Consider the following 22,022-nt stretch of genomic DNA (forward strand, 5'->3'; position numbering starts at 1 on the left):
TGCTCCTGGGATGGAAGCAGCCTGGCCTCAGCTCGGGATTCTGCACCTTATGGACGAAGGACTTGCGCTGCAGCAGAAATTCGGGTGGGTGCTGCTTGTGAGATTGGACCCACGCCAAAGAAGTTCACAGAACACTGTCTCCTGTGGGAGGGACCCCATGGCTAAGTAGAGGACTCCTCTCCCTGATGAACTGACCAAAAAAAACCACCCCATACCCTGCCCCCTGCTTGTGCTGTTGGTTGGAAGGAGGGAGGGGGGATGAGCAGAGAAACAGTGTTTGTAGCAGAATTGTGGTGATGAATGGACTAAGAAAATACCCCATACCCTGCCCCCTACCCGAGCTGTTGGTTAGAAGGAGGGAGGGGGTGAGCAGAGAAATGGCATCTTAAGAGGGAGAGGGGTGAGTGAAGGAACAGTGTCTTAAGAGCTTATTTTTACTTCTCATTTATCCTCTGACTCAATTAGGTTAATAAATCACTTTGCAACTTTAAGTTTTCAGCCTGTTCTGCCTTTGGTGCGTCTCTTCCACCACTGCCTTATCTCAGCTCATGAGTCCGGTGTGTGTTTAACAGTTTTATTTTCTCTTGTCCTGCATGGCTGCAGCAGGGGAGAGCAGAGAGCAAATGTCATAGGTGCCTGGAATTTAGCCATAGTCAAACCACGACAGTAGTAATTACCAATTGTTAGTTGTGTTTGTATAATAATCGATCCCGATCTCGCAAGAATGTATACAACTACAGATAGAAATCAAATTGAAAATTATGAAATAGCCTTGAGGAATTTGAAAAGTTTCAAAGAGGGGAATTGATACCAAAAGGGTTAATTTAATTTTTACTGTGCCTATGAACTTTCAGCAGAGGCATGCAAAAGCTGTTTTCCAGCAAGGACGGTTGGGAGATAAGAAGAAGACATCTGGCTCAAGAATACAGTAATAGACAAAACAAAGGACTGAACCTGGGAACTTGAGGTGGGATTTACGGTAATGGGTAAATTGTCATGTGCATGTAGCGACTGTATATAAGCAACACACTTGTAGAATCGCGTGTCCATGTAAGGTTAAGAGTATCTCCTGTTGGACCTAAGGCCTGAATAAATGATGCTCCCTTTAACACCAAATTCAAATTAGTGTTAATGAGTCTTATTCCAATATTTCGGAGATTTAGTGACAAGTTCAGCAGTTTTAAGATAAATCAAGTTTTCTTCCCTATGTTTTAAACAAAGACATTTGTGCCCGGCTTTCCATGCTGCCTCCCCTGAAGTTATCTACAAAACACATCCTTTAGGACTCACATAAAACTCAAGTCAAATAAGTGAATATCAAAACAATTTCCCCTCCAGATTCATTCTTCATAAGTAGCCTCACTGGAAGCGGCTTGAATACATTAGTAAGTGAAGACATATAACCATGAGGCAATACAACTTCTGCATGACTCACACACACCCTTGCCTAGCTTAGAGGCACATCTCTTCCATGTGGCTGAAAAAGTTCAGTGCTCTGAGGGACTCAGAGTTACTGCAGTGCAGCTGAAAGACAACTCCACTTTGCTTTAAACAAGTTACCTGAGGTATATTTTCATCAGAAAAGCATGGAGCTTACTGAAGGCTAATTTACCCGCCTTCTGGGACAGATCTCGCAGTCCTGTTGGGCTCCATGATGGGATGCAGGGACAGACATTATTTTAACATTAAATTCAGGCATCTCTACACTATGCTGGAGTTGTTGATGTGGTTACGGCACAAATGCACCTTTGGATGTTCCTGAGAATGGAAAACAGTACTGCAGACCCATTTCTTTTCCCACACAGTTGTAACAGCCCTTACCACTGTGAAGCCAAGGACTGCCTTTGTAATATCCTGTTCCATATCTGACAGGAAGTACCTTCCATGAAAGCAACTTATGAAACCCATTAAAAGATAATGGTATGTTGCTCATAAGCAGAGAGTTATATCCCATGCCAGTTAGCTGAAAAACACAGACAAGTCATTAAATTGTAAAACACAAAGATTGCTATAGAAATATTTTCTATTTTTGGTACAGGCACATTCATATATTTCTGGTCTGTATAAAAGGAAAACCATTCCAAAATTGTATGTCCTGCATTAAAGCAGCTTGCAACATCTGTCTGTATGAACAGGAAGAGCAGTGGTTATTCAGGGAGAATAGGCATAACACTGATATACCAAAAGGTTCTTTCTTGCCTAAGATGGCTGCTGACTACCATCTGACTTCAGTGAGAACAACCAGATGGTATGAAGACAAAAATTAATGCTGTAAGATCACATTAGAGATTGTCTGTGGGACACAAGTGTCTAGCACTCTGGAGCCATGTTTTGGGTTTTCTTGGGAAAAGAGACCTGCAGCTGACCAAGGCTGAGCCAATCAGCAATGGTAGTAACACCTCTGCGATAATATATTTAAGGAAAAAAGTTATTGCGTAGATGTGGAGGAGCCCCACACTGGAGCAGGTGGATGCCCAAAAGAAGGCTGTGACCCCCATGGGAGGCCCATGATTGAGCAGGTTCCTGGCAGGGACCCGTGAACCCATGGAGAGAGTAGCCCACGCTAAAGCAGGTTTCCTGGTAGGATTTGTGACCCTGTGGTGGAGCCATGTTGGAGCAGGCTGTTCTTGAAAGACTGCAACCTGTGGAAGGGACTAATGCTGGAGTAGTTCATGAAGAACTGTAGCCTGTGGGAAAGACTCATGATGAAGAAATTTGTGGAGAACTGTCTCTAGTGGGTGGGAACCCATGCTGGAGCAGGGGAAGGACATCTTCATTAATGACTTGGACGCAGGACTCAAAAGAATACTAAGTTTGCTGTCGACTCCCTCGAGGGCAGAGAGGCCCTGCAGAGAGACCTCAACAAATCACCAACCATATGAAGTTTACCAATGGCAAATGTCAGATTCTGCACCTGGGATGGGACAACCCTGGTTGTGTGTATAGACTGGGGAACAAGAGGCTGGAGAGCTGTGCTGTGGAAAGGGACCTAGGTGTCCTGACTGATGGCAAGTTGAATATGAGCCAGCAGTGCCCTGGCAGCCAGGAGGGCCAAGTGTGTCCTGGGGTGTATTAAGCACAGAATTGCCAGCCAGGCAAGGGAGGGGATTGTCCCACTCTGCTCTGCACCGGTGAGGCCTCACCTTGAGTACTGTGTGCAGTTTTGGGCACGAAAATAAAAAAAAAGACATTAAGCTATTAAAGAGCATCCAGGGGATGGCCACGAGGATGGTGAAGGGTCTGGAGGGGAAGCTTTATGAGGAGTGGCTGAGGTCACTTGATTTGTTCAGCCTGGAGGAGACTGAGGGGAGACCTCACTAGTCTTCAACTTCCTCATGAGGGGAAGCAGAGGGGCAGGTACCGATCTCTTCACTCTCATGACCACTAACAGAACTTAAGGAAATTACATGAAGTTGTGTCAGGGGAGGTTTATGTTGGTATCATGATTCTGTAAACCCCCCCAAGACTCCAAAACCCCATGCTGCTCACTCACTTCCAATCGCCTCCCTGTCCACCTGCAGGTGGCTGCAGAGGAGAGTTAGAGGCACAAATGGCAAAAGATCACAGGTTGAGATTAAAAAAATCTACTGGAAACAGCAATGAGATAAGAAAAATGAACGGTGATAGCAATAACATTAATAAAAAAACATATAAGACAAAGGAATGATTTACATGTAAAATAAAACAATACCGGACTATTTCTCTTGCCATGCTTTCTCCCACTGGAAGGGAATGCCTCCCTCTCCCAGAAGCAAGAGTCCCTTACTTCCACCCCCAGCAATGACATGAGGTGGTATAGAATAACAACCTATACATGCCCACATGGCTCTAGGCTACACCCCCTCCCAACTACTGCAAAAATAATTAACTCTGTGTAAGGGTCGATCCAAGAATCAAGTTCTGTCTCAACATTTCTCATCAGAAACTACAGGTGCAGGACTCACGCAGAGAATGCTTTGTACTTACCCAAAGCTGGTGCGGAGCGAATGCTTCGTGCCCGCCTAAGGTAGTACAGAACGAATGCTTTGTGCCTACCCAAAGCTGATATGGAGCGAATGCTTTGTACCTGCCTAAGGTGGTACAGAACGAAGACTTTGCACCTGCCTGAGTTGGTACAGAACAAAGGCCTTGTGCCTGCCAAAGCAGGTATGTGACGAAGGCTTTGCACCCGTTGCCCTGACACCCATTGTGAAAAACCCGCCGACCATGCCTCGGACACTCCTCCCTTGACCCTGGCAAGTGGAGATTGGCAAATCTCCACAAGAATTAAGGGGGAGCAAAGGTGGCTGGCAAGGAGGGACCAGGTGTATGGACTAGCATAAAAGACAGCTCTGGAGTGGCTGAACTCCGAAGATCTTCCCCACCGAAAGATCACATCGATCTTTGCAGAGGCCAAGGAACGCCGACTGGACGGGACCCCAGGGACGCCGGACGTCTGTGGACCTGTGGTGGTAGCTATAGTCCCCTTTCCTTCCCTTTCCTCCCCATCTTTTCCCAATTTTCTCTCTTTCTCTCTCTATCGCAGGCTGCTTTACAGGCCAAATTAATAAAGTTCCCCCTTGGATTCAAATTTAACTCCCTTGACTTGTTGCATTTTGTGTTTTCTTTTTCTTTTTGCACTCTGAGATCGTAGCTGGTATGAACCATCACGCGTCTGCTTACGAGTGAACCGTGACACTCTGTCCTGGTCAAAACCAGGACAGTTGGATATCAGGAAAAGGTTTTTTACCCAGAGGGTGGATGAGCACTGGAACAGGTTCCCCAGGGAAGTGGTCACAACACCAAGTTTGACTGAGTTCAAGAAGCATTTGCACAATGTTTTCAGGCACATGGTAGGATTTTTGGAATGTCATGCGCAGGGCCAGGAGTTGTATTCAATGATCCTGATTGGTCCCTTGCAACGCGGCATATTCTATGATTCTATGGACTCCTGTCTCTGAGTAGTGGCATGAAAAACATGTGATGAACTGACCATAACCCCCATTCCCTGTCTCCCTGCACCGCTGGGGGGGAGGAAATAGAGCCCAGGAAAGAGGGAAGAGTGGGGGGAAGGTGTTTTTAAGATTTGTTTTACTTCTCATTTTCTTGCTCTGATTTTGATTGGTAATAAATTCAATTAATTTCCCCAAATCGAGTCTGTTTTGCCTATGATGGTAATCCACAAGTGATCTCTCCCAGTCCTTATCTCAACTCATAAGCCTTTCAATAATTTTTTTTCTCCCCTGTCCAGTTGTGGAGGGGGTGATAGAGCAGCTTTGGTGGGTACCTGGCATCCAGCCAGGGTCAACCAACCACAAGCTGCAAGGTTCCCTACATAAAGAAAGTCTAATATTAAGTAGGTTTACAACATGTTGGTTGCCTATAGCAACACAAAGACACTATCACCAGACTACTGAATTGAGACTGCAGTTTTAATCAATATTAACCAAGTGCACATCCAATCACAGGTTTTGCATTGACACAGAGCTGGCATTCAAGTACAATTATCTGGTTAAGGAGCTATTTTTATAACAATCAGATTTGGTTATTTAGATGAACATAATTAAAGATGCAGTATAGCACCACAAAATTATCATGTTCTTAATCATGTTACGTGATTCTGTGATCAACACTGCATATAGAAAATTTGAACCTTACAAAGGATGATAATATATTCTAGAGAAGGGACTTTAAATTTGGGTTTTCTATGGTCTTCCACTTCTTCCCCTGGAAAACAGAAGTCACTACCCAGAAGTCACTACCTAGTTTCTTACATAGAGCTCTTTCAAGAGACAGCAGGAACCACAAAAGTCCAGCATGCCGCTGAAGAGTGCTACAGCAGGGCTTTCCCAATACATCAACATGGTGACAGTTTTCACAATATGGGGGCATACCCGGAGTACAGAGAGAAGGGGATGGAGTTTCCAGAGCTGTTTATTCAAATACCATTTACGTCATAGCCATGGGAGTGGTTTCAGCAGGGAAAAGGCCATGGCTACCGCCAGAAAGGAGTCCATTTTGTCTGGCTCCCTAAAGTGATCAGCAGACCCTGGCACTGTACAACCCACAGGTCTTTTCCCATTTATGAGCCCTCCAGGACACTTCTGCAGGACAAGGGGCCTGAAAAGAGGTAGCAGGGCGGGTCCCAAGCCAACGGTGCTGAAGTGACAGCTCCGAAACTGCAGCTGGGACAGGCGGGGCCGGGACCACAGTTTTCAGTGCCAGCAGGACCATCCCGTCCCGCCCCTCCCCCCTCCCCTCCATGACATAGCAACCCGAGACACCTGAGTCCAGCTGAGCTGAAAGGGAGTCCAGCAGGTGGCAGGAAGAGGCATATTACCTTAAGTGGTGCATAAACCTCTTTCCTGGAAGTTTGGGCAAAGTCTCTTCCACTGACCAGAAAATTTTACTGCTTTTGGCTCATCAGGAGATTTCTGTGACTCTTATCAAGTTCCTAGACATTTTATAACAGAACTAAAGCCTTCCACTGATACCTTAATAATTTCGGGGTTTTTTCCTCTTCATGTGTCTGTAACTTGGTGTAGTTCTGTGCTCTTACAGAATGCTGAAAACCTCTGTTCCCAACACATTTAACCAAAACAAAGCTCTCTGGATAGAGATTCAAGGACATATTCGTTACCCTAGGGCCTAAAAATACGTAAACAACAGTGGAAAGGGGAAGCAGGGCCTGGGGCAGTCAGTATCATCACCTGAAGGTGTGATTGGAGAATTAGGGACCAATATGCTAATAAGAAAAAACTTATAAAAGATGAAGAGCTCGTGACCTGGCGCCCATTTTGGGTGTAGTCCTCGAGGGGGACTTTGCTTGCCCAAATATACTTTGAAGGTGTGATAAATGAGTGGATAGTGAATGTTGGCTTTCGCATATATGAATTTAGCATTTATAAGTGATAAGGTACTGTGTAAAGTAGCACTTAGATAAAATATAGTTAAGTAGAAACAACGTTAGAGTGAATTATTAGCTATGTAATAGTTGGAATATGCTAGAAATGTGGTAAGAAATACATAGTAATAGATGTCTTTTGAACTGATAAGCCACTGTCGGGGTTTGACTCTGACTAAATGCTATGCACTTCTCTTTTTTGCTGCAGACATGCAGGAGAGGGGAAAGAAAAAACCTGTAAAAATACACACTAATTTCATGAGTTAAGTGAGATAGGACACTGGTAGGAGGACGCATGGAAGAAAGGGCAGACATGCTCTAAACTTAGTTGCAAAGTGATTTAATTACCTAACTGAGTCGGAGGATAAATGAGAGGTAACAATAAACTTTTTATACACTATTTTGTTCACTCACCTCTCTTCCTCTTACAAACTCATTTTTTATTCACCCCCTTTCCTCTTTTTAACCAACAGCTTGGGTAGGGGGGCAGGGTGTAGGGTATTTTCTCAGTCCACAGAGCAGGTCCATAAATCTATTCATCACTTCAATTCTTCTACTACAAATACTCTATTTTTACTTATCTCTCTCTCTCTCCAGACAGTTTCTCTGCTCTCACCCTTTCTCTCTTAAGAAACAGTCTCTCTGCTCACACCCCCTTCTCTCTTTCCAAACCAACAGCATGGGCAGGGGGCAGGGTAAGGGGTTTGTTCTCTGGTCAGTCCATCAGGGAGAGGGGGTCCTCTACTTAGCCATGGGGTCCCTCCTACGAGAGACAGTCCTCTGGGAACTTCTTTGGCGTGGGTCCAATCTCACGAGCAACATCCTGCCTGAATTCTGCTGCAACATGAGTTCTTTTGTCCATAAGGTGCAGACTCTCTCAAGCTGAGGCTGGGCTGCTTCCATCCCAGGAGCAAGGCCTTTCTCTCCCTTGCAAGGCCTTTGCAGCTTTAACTCTTTAGATGAGACTCCAACTGGTTCACAGCTTCCTCCAGGCATCCACCTGCTCCTCTGGCGTGGGCTGTGGGTGGATTTCTGCATCCTTGTGGATTCCATGGGCTGCAGGGGTGTCGCTGTTGAGCAGCTAGCAGAGTAATGAAAGCATCAGTTCTCAGTGGCAAGAAGGAATGACCTTTATTGTTTTGATTTCATCACATATATAGAGTTCTCAAAAGTCACCCAGATTGGTCAGTCAGAAGCCTTCCACCAGGCCTGATTGGCCAGGCCTGCACTGCCCAAGTTCTGGGACACTGTTCCAACAACATCCAAACTTTATCTTTATTTATAAAACACAAGAAAATTTCTCACGGGAAAAACCTGTGCTAGCCACACAGGGGGACCTCCTGCTCCCCCCATGGTCTTCACCACAGCTAGCAGAGGGTTTTCAGCTCTGGCACCTGAAGCACCTCCTCCCCCACCTTTTTCACTGACTTTGGTGTCTCCATGTTGTTTTCCCTTCACATATTTTTACCTCCACCTCCTCCTCTTCTTCTAAGTACTCTACAAAGAAGTGCGTGACTACTTTGTTTCGATTTTTTCTCAAATATGTTTTCACAGAGGAGTAACTAGCACCTCTAATTGGCCCAAACTTGGTCGGCAGCATGTCCATCACTTTCAGAGCCATCAGAGATTGGCTCTGCTAGACTTGATGAAAAACTTCTAGAACTTTCACTCAGGACACACAGGAGCTATCTTTGTGCTACTCCCCACCCCTCAGACACTTCCCCAAGCCCACCACAACAGCTTCTGAGGGTTTTAAATTTCCTTTAGATGTTAAAAATACCTTGCTGATGTTTTGGGCCAATCAAAACCATCACATTCCACCCCTCGCTTCGGCGAAACACATGTTTAAGAATTATTAAAATTAACATGCTACATAGAATAAATTTCCCTTTAGGACTTCTACTACAATTACAACACAAATACTTTACTACCATTCTACTTTACAACAGAACTTAATACTTGTTTGCCCATTATTTCTCCCAGTCAGTGTCTTTATTTCAAAATACTCATGACTCTTTCCCCGTACGGGCCACCAAAAAATGTCGGGGCTTGGCTCTGACTAAATGCCAGGCACTTCTGCTCTCTCTTGCTGCAGACATGCAGGAGAGGGGAAAGAAAAAGAAACCTGTAAAAACACACACTAATTTCACTAGTTGAGTGAGATAGGACATGTTTTGAGCCAATCAAAACCACCACAGCCACAAAGCCAGAGATCAAGACACCCTGAAGGAAGAAAAAGAAACAGACCTCATGCATCCCAGGACATCTGTGATCTACAGTCACACCTCCCTGGGAAGAGTGTCAGCCACAAGTGAATTAGGGGTATAGAAGACTTCAGCCTTCAACCCTGAAACAAACCAGAAGACCAAGATGGGCTACGGCCTGGCAGACAGGAGCATAGAGCAAAGAAGGAAGAATGACTGAAGTGTAAATTTTTTTTTTTTGGACTTAATGAATATGTAACAGTTACAGAAAGTACTTAAGCGCACATTAAAATGAATAAGGCGCGGGACTGAGAATAAGGCAAACTAGCCACTCCCGCCCGGCTGTAAGTCTTTGTTCTCCTAATAAATGTTCAATATTATATTCCTAAAAATGCCGGCTTGTGAATTTGTTTCTATCAAAGGCCTTGAATAACTTTGTCCGCTTTTTATACACCTAATTGTTTTGGCCTCTGTTTCAGGTAGCCTGTTTCAGGCATCAGTTGGCACCCCAATATGGGACAGGAAGGTCTCTGCAAACCCCTCTGGGGCCAAATCAACACCTAGCCATCACTCTCTGCCGGCACAACTCCAGGGGCGGTGGCGGCCTGGAAGGCATCAGAGACCAAGGACCCAACACAGAAGCACGTGATTAGACTTATAAAAGCGGTTTTTTGTGGTGAGGAGATCTCCAATAATTTGTTTGGTGCGTGTTAAAGGGGACACGCCCTTCTCCACAACAGGTTTTAGCACTGCAACTGCAAGCTTTGGCCTCGGGCCAGCGGATGGCGTGGTGAGTTAAGCTCCATGCTGCAGGCTCGGAGATAGCACTGCAGTGGCAAAACTTGGTCTAGGGCCAGCCTGTGGCATAGTGAATTAAGTTCTATGCTGCTGCACAGGAGGTAACGGGTTGGTATCCCGTGTTTGTTTTTTCTTGTTTGTGTATTTCTGTGATTTTTCTTGTTTATAAAGATGGATATGGGGTGTAACTTCTCACGTGAGGGTTCAATCCCAATTCCTAAGAATTCCCCATTAGAGCTAGTACTGAAAAACTGGTGGACTCTGGCTGGTAAAGGTACTGTTCTTAGAAAACCAGAACTGATCAGACTATCAGAACGGGTCTGGCCAACCTATAAACTGGAGGAAAAGCAGACATGGCCTAGATTTGCCAGTTTAGATGACAAATTGATATCAAATCTGATGGCTTGCCTGCACAAAGACAATTATTGGATTGAGGTACAATATGCAAAGCTGTTTAGACTTCTATCATGTGGTGAAACGTTACAAAGATCCGAGACAGGACATTATATAATGGTTTTAAAGAGGAAAAAGAAAGAGGATAAGCAGTAAAAGACTCCTTTTAGCCCTGAGAAAAGAGGTAGAGATGGATTTGCTAGCCCCCGCGTTGAGAGCTGGACCCGGGCCTGTGCCCAGTTCGGCCCCGCTGCCCCCTCCCCGCCAGCGGCCTCCCTCGGGAACAGTTGCGAGCGGGGGTGGGACCTCGGCGGCTCCTGGGTCGGGAACTGGGTCCGCAGTTGTGTCGGGTCCGCCCCCACCTTCCCCGCCCCCCCTGCAGCCCCCCTCGGGGGTCGCTACGAGTGGGGGGGCCTCGGCGGCACCGCCGCCGTTAAAGGAGGAGGGGGATACCTCTGAGCGCCCGCTAACCCCTGCGGGGCAGGCAGGGACTCCGGTGAAGTCAGACATATTGAGCTCGCTTTGGCCCCCGCTCCCGCCCTCCCCTCCATCCCCTCCTCCGGTTTTTTCCGGATCCGGGGGGATGGGGGTACCTGGCTTACGACCTACGGCCCCGTCCCCGGAGATTGTACCGGGGATGGGGCCGGGCGGCTGGGGGCAGGTACCGCCGACTGCACCGCCCCTGGGTGCGGGGCCAGGCGGTTGGGGACAGGTCTTTGCCGTCGACCGTCCCGCAAGTGGTGGAGCAGACCGGGGGCGGATTCCCTGTCACTCTCGCAGGCGGCAGCTCGCGGCGTAGTCTCCATGCCGACACCGTTCGCTTCGGAACGGGCTCAGGAGATGACGTCGCGAACTGAGACAGCGGAGCAAGTGGAGCTGGCGGGACTGGGGCTGCCCGGCCAGCCTGGGCCCGCAGCACTCGCCCGGCCGGCTCTCAAATGACAGATTCAACAGAAACCGACAGTAGTGCTAGTTCAGATAACTCTGAAGAAGAAGATCAGGAAACAACAACTAGACGAAAGAGGGTGTGGTGGTTTTGATTGGCCTAAAACATCAGTAAAGTATTTTTAACATCTAGGAGAAATTTGGATGCCTCAAAAGCTGTTGTGGTAGGCCTGGTGATTCGCCCCAATCGAGCTCAGAGACACTTCAGAGACCAAGTCAGAGAAGTGGGTATTTGCTTTATTCGGTGCACCGGATGTGTGAGGAATTGTTTCCACCAAACACACACACCAGTACCTCCAAAGGCACAGTGTTATAGGTAAAATTCATGAATATTCATTACATTCCCCAGGATAGGAGTGGTTATACAAATTACTTCTCATAAGTCATTAATATTACTAGTGATTTCTTGTGCTCAATGGCAAAAGGATTCCTTTTGCCCCCTTTTAACTTGATAAGATTAAGGGAATCCACAAGGCCAGAACTGACGGGCGCCGTGCTGGTGGAAGGGGCAAAAGCTCAAAGAAACAAGAATGGTTGAAGTGCAAATAGATTTGGGTTTTCTATTTGACCACAACTTTCTCACTGGGAAAGTGTCTGAGGAGTGGAGAGTGGCACAAAGATGGCTCCTGTGTGTCTTGAGTGAAAGTTCTGGAAGTTTTTACATCAAGTCCAGCAGAGCCAATCTCTGATGGCTCTGAAAGTGATGGACATGCTGCCAGCCAAGTTTAGGCCAATTGGAGGTGCTGGTTACGCTTCTGTGAAAACATATTTAAGAAGAAATCAAAACAAAGCAGGCACGCACTTCTTTCACTTCTTTGTAGCTAGAGGAGGAGGAGGAGGTGGAGGTAAAAATATGTAGAGGGAAAACAGCAAGGAGACGGCCAAAGTCAGTGAAGAAGGTGAGGGAGGAGGTGCTCCAGGTGCCGGAAATGAAAACTCTCTGCTAGCCACGGTGAAAGCCATGGGGGAGCAGGAGGTTCCCTCTGCAGCCCATGGAGTCCATAAGGATGCAGAAATCCACCCACAGCCCATTCCAGAGGAGCAGGTGGATGCTTGGAAATGACTGTGAACCAGTGGGAGTCTCATCTAAGAGTTAAAACTGCAAAGGCCTTGCAAGGAAGAGAAAGGCCTTGCTCCTGGCATGGAAGCAGCCTGGCCTCGGCTTGGGAGAGTCTGCACAGCAACCTATAGACAAAAGAACTCACGTTGCAGCAGGATTCAGGCGGGATGTTGCTTGTGAGATTAGACCTATGCCAAAGAAGTTCTCAGAGGACTGTCTCTCGTGGGAAAGACCCCGTGGCTAAGTAGAAAACCCTTCTCCCTGATTGGGCTGACTAGAGCACCCCTCTCACCTTGCCCTTTGTCTGTGTTGCTGGTTTGGAAAGAGGGAAGGGGGGTGAGCGCAGAGACTGCTTCTTAAGAAGGTGGGGGTGCGAGCAGAAAAACTGTCTGAAGAGAAAAAGAGAAACAAGTAGAGATAAAGAGTATTTGTAGTAGAAGAATTGTAGTGATGAATAGATTTATGAATCTGCTCTGTGAACTGAGAAAAGACCCCACACCCTGCCTTCCTACCCGGGCTTGATGATTATAAAGAAGGAAAGGGGGTGAATGCTATAAGTTCGTAAGAGGGGGGGGGGAGTGAACAAAAACTGTATGGAAAGTTTATTTTTGCCTTGCATTTATTTTCTAATTTTGTTAGGTAATTAAATTACTTTTTTGCAACTTTAAGTGAAGCCTGCTTGCCCTTTTTTCTTTTTCGGTGTGTCCTCCTACCAACCAGTGTCCTATCTCATTTGACTCATGAGATTGGTGTGTATTTTTATAGTTTTTTTCTGTAGCTGAGAAAGATTCTCTGAGGTTTTGCCCCCCCCTTCCACCAGCACAGGCGCCTGTCTGTGGCTTCCAGGGCTGAAGGCTGAACTCTTAATTCAAATTCAAATTGTAGGTAACAGCTCTGGCCTGATGGCTTATCGGCTAAGCATGCATTTGAAACCAGCACAGAAACTGCTGAATCATCCCATGAAGGACCGTCACCTTGGAGGGGGCTTTGGGGGTCTCCAAAGACCACCAGGATATACGGAGCATGCGTGGTGCACATGCTAATGATATTAATGACTTCCGAGAAATGATTTGTATAACCACTCCTATCCTGAAGAATGTAATGAATATTCATGATTTTACCTATAACACTGTGTCTTTGGGGTACTGAGGTGTGTGTGTTTGGTGGAAACAATCCCCACACATCCGGTGCACCGAATAAAGCAAATACCCACTTCTCTGACTTGGTCTCTGAAGTGTCTCTGGGCTCGATTGGGGCGAATCATAGCAAGAGAGAGTTGAGGTGCCTGGCGTTTAGTCAGGGTCAAACCCCGACAGAGGGGTAAAACAGAAAAAAAGGCCATGAGAGAACGTATCCCCATAGCTAAGAGAATGAGACATAAAAAGAAGGAAGAGCCTATTTAACAAGCCCCCCTGAGACAGGCTGCTGGAAACCAGGGACCTGTATATATAAAGGTCCCATACTCTCTTGTAGGATTAGAACAGTGGAAAACCACTGTTGGGAAGCATAAAGAAAATCCAGAGTCTCTAACTTAGTGCAGAGGGCAATTTCCACCCAAAACCCGGACTGGAGTGACTTGAGAGCAATGATGGAAACACTGCTCGATCCCATTGAAAGAGAGATGGCTATTGATAAGGCTATTAAAGCTTCTGTAGATGCACAGATAGCAAGTGGAACGCTTCAGGGCACCAATGCTGAAATCTTCCCAACGGAAGATCCACGCTGGAACCCAAATGTTCTGGACCATGTGCTAAGCTACAATAATTCCAGAATCTCATAGTATATGGGTTAAGACATGGTGTCCCAAAGGCTTTAAATTTGTAAAAGTTGTATGAGATAAGATCTAGATTAATCCCCCACTGAATTTCTAAATAGGCTAAGAGAAGCTGCAATCAAATACACGAACCTAGATCCTGATTCAAGTGATGGAAGAGCACATCTATGTCTCCTATTTGTGGGCAAAGCTAGCAGTGACATAAGGAGAAATCTGCAGAAGCTAGACGGGGAACATGACCTGAGCAGGTTGTTAAATGTAGTTTGGAAAGTATATCGAGACAAAGGTCCTAGTGGCAAAGTTAAACAATCCAGTAAGAAAAGTAGCCAGGAGAAGTCATCCAAGAGCACCTCTCCTTCTCCTTACAAAGATCAATGTGCCTTTTGTAAGGAAAAGGGACATTGGAAGAAGGACTGTCCCATGTCAAAAAAGAAATCCTCAGTCCCCCAACTGGCTGTGGAACCGGGATCAGAATCCGGATCAGATTTGGGATCAGGATCAGATGTGGAATGAAGGGGACCGAAGGCTTCTCCCCCAGCAGAGCCTTTGGTTATAGCTAAGCTGGGGAAAGACAATGTTGAATTTTTGGTGGATTCTGGGGCAGCGTATTCTGTGCTAAATACTTTAGAAGGGAAATTAAGTCAAGATACTGTAAAAGTCATTGGAGCTACAGGGGTAACTGAAACACGGCCTTTCTTCAAACCTTTAAAATTCAAACTGGGGAAGCACTGCTGTCAGAGGTTGGGTACATTTAGAATTTCTTCCCATTCCTGTTACTAAGCAACAAATCGCTGGGTGATTTAGAGCCATCAAGTCTTTTGTAAGAAAGAAAGGGGTATGCTGGGCAGGGCAGGAGAAGGAAGGAGCTGTCTATTGGAAGTGGCTCTCCTCCTTTGGACACCGAGAGGAGAGGCTGCTCCTTGCCTCTGGCTGCGACCACAGAAAAATCCAACTGTGCTCTGTTTTCTCCTCCTGGCTGGGTGAGCTTTGATTCAACCTTTTTCCCACTGAGAAGTGCGCGCTTCCCCGGGCTGCGTTCCCTCACAGTAGCTGCCAGGAGAGTCTGGCTGCCTCTGCCGCCTGCCCCCGCCCTCTGCCGCACGAGACCGCGGCGTCTGCTGTGACTGCAGAAATCCTTGCTACCTCGCTAGCTAACCAGGAGAAAGCCAGTGCCTGCCCTTGCTGCCCTGCTTTTTCGCTGCTCCAAGCTGCTTTGCTGCCCTGCATACTTTTCAGCCTGCCCGCCATTACCAGCTGCCTGAGGCTGACCTGACCCTGCGCCACAGCGCCACCTGCAGCCGCTCGGGAGTCATCGCACCTGCCCTGCCCGGCCGGGTGCTCAACAGCGCCCCTGCTGCTTGCGACCGTGATTACACCACACGGGAAAAGACGGCAGCTCACAAGTCATCTGCTATTGGTTTCTGGTTCTAGTTGTGGTTGCTATTATTGTTATTGCTTGTTTATAGATACTAGTCAAGAACTGATATTCCTTTCTCCCATACCTTTGCCTGAAAGCCCTTGATTTTCAAAATTAAATAATTCGGAGGGAGGGGAAAAATCACATTCTCTGTCCTAAGGGAGGGTTCAACCTCTCTTGGCAGACACCTGTCTTTCAAACCAAGACAACTGGGTAACTCATCAATTTCTTTATATGCCTAACTTCCCCAAACCATTGTTTGGGAGGGATTGACTAGAGAAATTGGAGGCTGAAATTAAAATTAAAAAAGGATGGGGCGTACAAGTCATAATTCCTGAGTATAAATTTGGCGAAGTTGCTGCACTTTTCATACAGGAGAAAGGTGGTGAAATACCCACTGAAATTGAAAATACTGTAAATCCATTAGTGTGGGCCAGTGATGTTCCAGGAAGATCCAAACGAGCGGAACCAGTGAGTATTGCACTTAAAACCAGGAGCAACACAGGTGAGACAAAAAACATACCCTTTAAAATTAAAAAGCCATAGAGGACTAGCACCTATAATTGAAAAGTTCCTTAAATTTGGGTTGTTGGTGGAATGTGAATCCAAGTACAACATGCCCATCCTGCCGGCAAAGAAAGCTGATGGCAAAAGTTATAGATTAGTGCAGGATTTAAGGGCAATTACCAAGATCACAGAAGACATACATTCAGTTGTATCAAACCCCTACACTCTTTTGACCATACTGACAAATGAACTAGGGTGGTTCACAGTTTTAGATCTCAAGGATGCCTTCTTCTGTATTCCAATCCACAAAGATAGTCAGGAACTCTTTGCCTTTAAGTGGGAAAACCTTGAAACAGGAAGGAAGATGCAACTCGCCTGGACAGTCTTGCCCCAGGGATTCAAGAACAGCCCAACTATATTCGGCCACCAGCTGTCAAAGGAACTAGATGACTGGAGGAAGTAAGAACCAGGGGGAGAAGTTCTTCAATATGTTGATGACATCTTAATTGCAGCCAAAATGCAAGATGACTGCATCCAACTCACTGTAAGTCTTTTAAACTATCTGGGATCAAGCGGTTATCATGTCTCAAAAGAAAAAGCACAGGTCGCCAAGGAAACAGTGGTTTACTTGGGGCTGGAAATTTTCTGTGGCCATCGACAACTCAGCAAAGAATGGAAGGATGTCATCTGCCGCCTTCCACAGCCTGACACCGTGAGAGAGATGCAAGCCTTCCTCGGAATAGAAGGCTGGTGCAGACTCTGGGTCGCGAACTATGGGTTACTGGTTAAAGCTCTGTATGGGGCCCTTAAAGCAGCTGAAAAGGGAATCATTATATGGACAGAGAGTGCAACGGCTGCATTCAAACAGCTGAAACATTCCTTGATGTCAGCCCCAGCTCTGGGGCTGCTGGACTTGACTAAGCCTTTTGAACTTTTTACATATGAGTGACAGAATGTTGCTCTGGGGGTACTGGCACAGCACCTTGGAGACCAACAAATAGCTGTGGTCTATTTTTCAAAACAGCTAGACAACGTTAGTCAAGGGTGGCCTGGGTGTTTGAAAGCTGTGGTGCCTACTGTCATCCTGATACAGGAGGCCCATAAATTCACGCATGGGCAGCACATCGTCGTGTATGTACCCCACACAGTGATATCCGTACTGGAACAAAAGGGGGACGCTGGCTATCTCCTAGCAGAATGCTTAACTACCAATCTGTATTGTTGGAACAGGATGATGTAACCCTGAAAACAACTTCTGTTGTTAACCCTGCTATGTTTCTGTCCGCCACCTTGATTGATGATGTGCCTGAGCATGACTGCAGACAATCGAGAAGGTCTATTCCAGCAGACGGGACCTGAGAGACATCCCACTAGAAAATCCAGATTGGGAACTATTAACGGATGGCAGCAGCTTCATGAAAAAGGGTAAGAGGATGACAGGCTATGCAGTAACCACCAAAGATGAAGTAATTGAGGCAAAAGCCTTGCCTTCAGCTATGTCATCACAGAAAGCTGAGTTGATTCTGCTCACAAGGGCCCTAGACATCAGTGAAGGAAAGAAAGTAAATATATGGACTGATTTGAAATATGCATTTAGTGTTGTCCATGCCCATGGAGCCATCTGGAAACTAAGAGGACTGTTGAATGCTCAAGGTAATGAAATCAAACATGCTGAGCACATCCTTACCCTCTCGGAGAGCATCAAGAAACCTACAGAAGTAGCTATCATGCATTGTATGGGCCACCACAAAGGGAAAACCACTCCAGAACTAGGAAATTGCTTTGCTGATGAGACAGCAAGAGGGATTGCAGAAAAAAGTCATTATTGCAGTAATACCACAAAAAGAGGTTGATCTGTCAGGGTTCACCCCAAAGTATGATCAGGCAGACCACAGGTTAATTAAGTTCCTCAAAGCTGAGATCACAGAAAGTGTATGGGTTGTTACACCAGTGAACCAGGTTGCAGTCCCATCCCTGATCCTCCAGGAGATAGCTCAGAGAGAACATGAAAGCACGCATTTTGGAGTCGAAAACCTTTTAAAACATCTGGAAAAGGTAGTAATAGGAAAGGGAATGGCTGACATTGCACAATCAGTCATAAGCAAATGTGAAATCTGCTGTAAGAACAACCCTGATACAAGGAAAAGAGTTGTGTTAGGAGTAACAAAAACAGGGGATCTTCCTGGAGATTACTGGCAGGTAGATTTTGCTGAGTTACCACACAAAGAGGGATACAAATACATATTGGTATTGGTTGATGCATTCAGTGGCTGGCCTGAAGCTTACTCCTCTCGTTCCGATACAGCAAGGGAGGTGGTGAAAGTTTTGCTCAATCATAATTCCAAGGTTTGGAGTTCCTTTGGGAATGTCATCAGATAGGGGACCACATTTTGTTGCAACAGTGGTGAGAGAAATCAGCAAGATTCTGGGAATTAATTGGGCTCTGCATTCACCATATAGACCCCAAGCAAGTGGCAAAGTCGAGCATATGAATGGAACTCTCAAGACCCAGATTAGCAAAATTTGTCAAGAGACATCCATGACATGGGTTCAAGCCTTGGCTATAGCTTTACTAAGGATCTGCATACAACCGAGGTGAAGGGATAACATCAGTCCCTATGAAATATTGTATGGCAGGCCACATCAAATCCCGCATGTTCCAGTGTTCTGGAAGAAATTCATATGAGGGGGAAGCTTGATTTGCAAAGATATCTAATGGTTCTGAGCTCCACTTTGCAGAAACTCCAGAATTATGTTGTGTCATCCAGGCCCATAGGACTGGACACACCTGCACATCCTTTTAAACTTGGACACTGGGTCTATGTTAAGTGGTAGGACAGTGATCCTTTACAGGCCAAGTGGAAAGGACCATTCCAAGTCCTGATGACTACCTATACTGCCATTAAAGTCACTGGCAAAGGACCTTGGATTCACTACTCCCGTGTTAAAAAGGCTTCTGCTCCTGAAGCAACTGAAAATAGAGACTGATGCAAACAGGGATGATCATGTGATTCAAAGGTTTTTTTCTGTGCTTGTTATCTACACGATTGGTAACCATGGCCCAGGGTTTGAACCAGGATTTGCATGTGATTTGAGTCCAAAGTGCATCCAAAGCTCAAATTTTACATCAGATAGCATTAAAAAATATAGTGTACTAAGCCTTAAGTATTTCTTCCACACTCTCACATCATGTTTACCAAACCGGCCTGGAATTAAAACTGTTCATAATAGTTGTAATCAAAATTTTCATGTAATAGCTGGCTGTATAAAACATTACTGTTAGACACTTACTCTTGTTTGAAATATATTGCTGTTAAATGTATACTATTAATGGGTATTTAGGATAGAGACCTGACAAGGTAAATGCCTTGTCAGGCCTCTAAAGGGGGGAATGATACCTTAATAATTTTGGGATTTTTTTTCCTCTTTATGTATCTGTAACTTGGTGTAGTTCTGTGCTCTTACAGAATGCTGAAAACCTCTGTTCTCAACACATTTAACCAAAACAAAGCTCTCTGGATAGAGATTCAAGGACATATTCGTTACCCTAGGGCCTGAAAATATATAAACAACGGTGGAAAGGGGAAGCAGGGCCGGGGGCGATCAATATCATCGCCTGAAGGTGTGATTGGAGAATTGGGGACCAATATGCTAATAAGACAAAACTTATAAAAGGTGAAGAGCTCATGACCTGGCGTCCATTTTGGGTGTAGTCCCCAAGGGGGACTTTGCTTGCCCAAATATACCTTGAAGGCCTTGAATAACTTTGTCCGCTTTTCATACACCTAATTGTTTTGGCCTCTGTTTCAGGTAGCCTGTTTCAGGCATCACCACCACCAATTGTCCAGGTTTGTCCCTTTTTTAAGAGTTCTCTTGTAGAGAAAATGTCATAGCATAAATTCAAACAATTTGGAGAAGAAATATTTTCTTTTTAAAACTCCTCCCTTCCAGCAGACCACAGTGGATGGAGCTTGGGTGCAATTTTTCCCTTAATCAGGGAAGAACCTTTCCTCAAGGCAAGGCCAGATGGGTGGAAGCAATTTACCAGCTGCAAACAGCAATGCAGGCAAAGGGGCTATAGCAGATAACATGAGCAGGTATGATAAGCTTAGCTGGTGGCCACAGATCAGACACACACTGCCTACACATCAAGTCCTATGCACATGTTTTTGAAGTGGCTCAAAACACAATTTTTGATTCCTTTGTACAGCTATGCCAAACCAGCAGTAAACAGGAAGACTTTACCTTGCAAGCCCTGATGTATTCCTGCTTACCCAAACTTGTCAGAGGCCTACAGGCAGCAAAGAAACCATCGCATATGCCTCCCTCCATCCACTGGATAATTGATCCCAAAAGGATTAATTCAATTTTTACTGTGCCTGTGAAACTTTTAGTAGAGAAACAAGGCATGTGAAAGCTGTTTTCAGCAAGGACAGTTGGGAGATAAGAAGACATCTGGCCCAAGAATGCAGTGATAGACAAAACAAAGGATTGAATCTCTGGGAACTTGGGGTGGGATTTATGGTAATGGGCAAATTGCAATATGCATGTAGCGACTATATAAGCAACAAACTTGTAGAATTACGGGTCCATGTAAGGTTAGAATCTCCTGCATGCACCTTCAGGCCTGAATAAATGATGCCCTTTTAAACACAACTGTAGTGTTGGAGAGACTCATTCGGATATTTTGGACATTTGGTAACATAATTAGCCAGATGGCAAATCTGCAATAAAGCCACAATGAGACAGTACATACTCCTGTTCACTGGACCTTGTAAAGCAGCTTAATTTATCCAATCTAAATATCAAATCCTAAAAGCTCTTTTTCTTGCTTATTTTCCAGACAACAGTAGGATGAACCTGCTTTAGCAAGGGGGTTGGACTAGATGATCTCCAGAGGTCCTGTCAAACCCCAACCATTCTGTGATTCCGGAAAGGAGCTGTTAGCATTAAAAATAGGATCTGTCACATTAAGGCATCAGTGCATTCTGTAAAAGCTGAGGAAAAGCTTTTGAAGAAAACACTACAAATTATACTAGCTTTTCCTCTTGCTACTACCTGGCCTTTGCACTCAAGAGGTATTCAGCACAGTGAAAGCTACCCTGTGATTGAGTTCCAGCAAGGAAAGCCTTGACCTAGCACCACAACCATAGCTAAATCTATAAAAACCCTTCTCTGAGCTATGATTCTATGATATGAACTTGAAACAGCAGCTCCTCTGGAGATCAAAAAGAATCCCTGCTAGTTGCTTAACCAGCAGCTTTTCACCCTGGATTTGTTTTCGAAAGCTTTAGCAAAAGAGTTGCTCAATATGCAGCATGAAGCACAGCCTGACACTGGGGCTGGTCAGCGTCCTGTGACATTACCTGGCATATATGGCCACAAACTCATCTCTGGCTTGTGATGGTGTGCTTGTTTGCTTGCTTCCTCCCTTTGTCCTCCTGCCCCACTGTTTAAGCCATAACCACCAGTGGGAGTTATGATGGCTGTGTCCAGATTACTCTGGAGTTTGGGGCATGAATAGCAACATGGTAGCCAAAGGCTGACCTAGCTCCGCCCATGTACCGCCCCTGTGCCCAGAGATCATTGGGCCAATGTGCTGTCCCTGCCCCCCTGTCTCCCTAGAAAACTCCTCACCCTCCCCCATGTTGTTGTCTATGCACATGGTCTATGCACCAGGGATGTCTGTGCGCGTGTCTGTGCATGCGAGGTCTTTGCCCATGAGGCATCTCTGCCTCTGGGAGGTCTTTGGCCTCTGGTGCAGCCATGTGAATAAAATCTTCCATGGACACCGTGCGTAGACCCTCCTCCCTTCCTTTACCACCGCCGGTTGTGGAAGCAGATGAAACCAGAGCTAGCCTTATAGCTCCCGGGTCGGTGAGAGCACAGTGTCCGGCCCTCGGAGGGAGAGTTTGGTGCACTAAGGCACTGAACTGGGCTGGGCAGAGACGCTCTCAGGTAAGGTCTGCTATAATATCCTATTAAACCGCAACAATTCATCACCACAATTCTTCTATTACCAACACTGTTTCTCTGCTCAT

General features: G+C 45.8%; 1 long non-coding RNA gene across 1 annotated transcript in view; it reads right to left on the bottom strand.

Annotated features, from left to right (window-relative positions):
* Positions 1 to 8,805: 8,805 nt before the first annotated feature.
* The window catches only part of LOC146425500 (uncharacterized), an 865,580-nt gene continuing 852,363 nt past the window's right edge, over positions 8,806 to 22,022 (bottom strand). The window contains exon 3 of the long non-coding RNA XR_014846533.1: positions 8,806 to 8,942. This is a non-coding gene — a long non-coding RNA (uncharacterized LOC146425500). The remainder of the gene's footprint in view (positions 8,943 to 22,022) is intronic.

Source organism: Lichenostomus cassidix, chromosome W, assembly GCF_008360975.1.
Source record: "Lichenostomus cassidix isolate B80296 chromosome W, HeHo_3.0, whole genome shotgun sequence".
NCBI classification, from domain to species: domain Eukaryota; kingdom Metazoa; phylum Chordata; class Aves; order Passeriformes; family Meliphagidae; genus Lichenostomus; species Lichenostomus cassidix.